The sequence below is a fragment of the Colobus angolensis genome, unplaced genomic scaffold (genome assembly GCF_000951035.1).
Source record: "Colobus angolensis palliatus isolate OR3802 unplaced genomic scaffold, Cang.pa_1.0 Scaffold65, whole genome shotgun sequence".
Taxonomy (NCBI): domain Eukaryota; kingdom Metazoa; phylum Chordata; class Mammalia; order Primates; family Cercopithecidae; genus Colobus; species Colobus angolensis.
In genome coordinates, this window is record NW_012120154.1 from 2,017,470 (window position 1) to 2,020,181 (window position 2,712).

Sequence of the window (2,712 nt, forward strand, 5' to 3'; positions counted from 1 at the left end):
TAATTTTGTATTTTTAGTAGAGATGGGGTTTCTCCATGTTGGTCAGGCTGGTCTTGAACTCCCAACCTCAGGTGATCCACCTGCCTCGGCCTCCCAAAGTGCTGAGATTACAGGCGTGAGCCACGGCGCCCGGCAAAATGGCTTTTTATAACATCCCTCCGGGAACACTTGATTGGTAAGGGAGAAACACGGAAGGGGGTAAAGACACTGTGCATGCAACCCGTCCCAAGTGCTGGCAGCCGCTTCACATGCAGACAGCCCACCCTAAGGGAAGAATCCAGGGAGAAGGGATGCACCCCCTCAGAGGATGCCAACATGTAAAACCCCAAGTCAAAGGTCAAACCACGCACTTGAATCTCTCAAGCCACACGCTTGGCCCTCTTCCAAGTGTACCACCACACTCAGCTAATTTTTTAAAGTTGTTTTTAGAGGCAGGTTTTTTGGTTTGTTTGTTTGTTGTTTTTTTTGAGACGGAGTTTTGCTCTTGTTGCCCAGGCTGGAGTGCAGTGGCGCGATCTCGGCTCATTGCAACCTCTGCCTCCCATGTTCAAGTGATTCTCCCGCTTCAGCCTCCCGAGTAGCTGGGATTACAGACACCCGCCATCACGCCTGGTATATATATATATATGGTAGTTTTAGTAGAGACAGGCTTCCTCCATGTTGGCCAGGCTGGTCTCGCACTCCTAACCTCGTGATCCACCCACCTCGGCCTCCCAAAGTGTTGGGATTACAGGCGTGAGTGCCTGCGCCCGGCCCATAAATTTTTTTTTTTTTTTTTTTTAGAGACAGGGTTTTTATAAAGTTTTTTTTAGAGGCAAGGTCTCGAGCTCCTAGCCTCAAGCAATCCTGCCTCCACCTCCCAAAGCACTGGGATTACAGCTATGATCCACCGCGCCCAGCGCCAGCTAATAGAACGGAATTGACTTGTAGTGTACACCCAGCTGGTGTCTGCAGAGGACCGGAGAATTGCTTGATGTAGGAAGAATGCCCCCACTAGCTCCCCCATCTGGTGTAAGAAGTGAAGTGGCCAGAGGTATTTGCGCAGCACAGCGGGGCGGAGTGGGGGGAAGGCCAGTATTTTCCATTAGCTAATGTAGGGAAAGAAACACCTTTTTTTCCTAAACAGCTATGTCTCTAATTTTTAAATAAATGGGATCATAGCATTTGTATTGTTCCCTAACCTGCTTTTTAAAGTTAATGATGTGTCTTGAATATCTTTTCAAAGGCGGGCACCATGGCTCAAGCCTGTAATCCCAGCACTTTGGGAAGCCGAGGCTCTGTCTCAAAAAAAAGAAAAACCTTTAGGCTGTACTTAACATACGTAAGGAGGACGGTGCACACGCCCGGTGGATTAAGTGTGTATTGCAGGGGACAAGGGAAAGCTCTCCCTTCCCCATATGAAGTTTCCCCGAAGAATTAACTCATAGAAAGCAGATCATGCTGGGTACGGTGGCTCACACTTGTAATCCCAGCACTTTGGGAGGCCAACAGGGAGGATCGTTTTAGGCCAGGGGTTCAAAACCAGCCTGGGCAACAGGAGACCTCGCCCTACGGAAAAAAAAAAAAAAAAAATTAATTAGCTGGGCATGGTGGTGGGCACCGTGGTCTCAGCTACTCAGAAGGCTGAGGTGGGAGGATTGCTTAAGCCCAGGAGTTCATGGTTACAATGAACCGTGATAGCACCACTGCACTCCAGCCTGAGTGACAGAGCAACATGCTGTCTCAAAGAAACCAAAAAAGGCAGATTAATTGAATAAAAGGCATACACATGTTCTTGATGTGTACATGGGAGAACCACGGAGGGATTTCCACCTTGCCCAACAGGGTTCAGAAGCTTGTTATCATCCTGGCAAAACAGGTTCTGGAAGTGGGGAGAAGGGGAATTCTACTGAGCCTCTCAATAAAGGATTACCAGGGAGAATGGATGGATTGGTGAACAGAAATTAACTTTCGTCCCCTGTGCGACTGGCTGGGGCTGGTGTCTCGGGTGGTAAAATAATTTACCAAGACAGACGTAGGTAAAGAAAGGCAGGAATGGGCCAGGCACTGTGGCTCACGCCTGTAATCCATGCACTTTGGGAGGCTGAGGCGGGTGGATCATCTGAGGTGAGGAGTTCAAGACCAGCCTGGCCAACATGGTGAAATCCTGTCTCTACTAAAAATACAAAAACTAGCTGGGCGTGGTGTCACATGCCTGTAATCCCAGCTACTCAGGAGGCTGAGGCAGGAGAGTCACTTGAACAGAGATCCCGCCAGTGCACTCCAGCCTGGGCAACAGAGTGAGACTCTATCTAAAACACAAACAAACAAACAAAGATCAACATAATCACCCTTGCATTCATCCACGAAGACTTATGCAGCCCTGCTATGTGCTTGGTGCTGGCCGAAAGAAAAAGAGAGGTGACCCCATCTCTAGAGAAGCTGACAATGACATTTTAAAATCTACAGTGGGAGGGTCTGGCACGGTGGCTCACACCTGTAATCCCAGCACTTTGGGAGGCCAAGGTGGACAGATCATTTGAAGTCAGGAGTTTGAGACCAGCCTGGCCAATGTGGTGAAACCCTGTCTGCACAAAAAATACAAAAATTAGTCAGGCGTAGTGGTGGACACCTGTAATCCTAGCTACTCGGGAGGTTGAGGCAGGAGAATTGCTTGAACCCTGGAGGCAGAGGTTGCAGTGAGCTGAGATCACACCACTGAACTATAGCCTG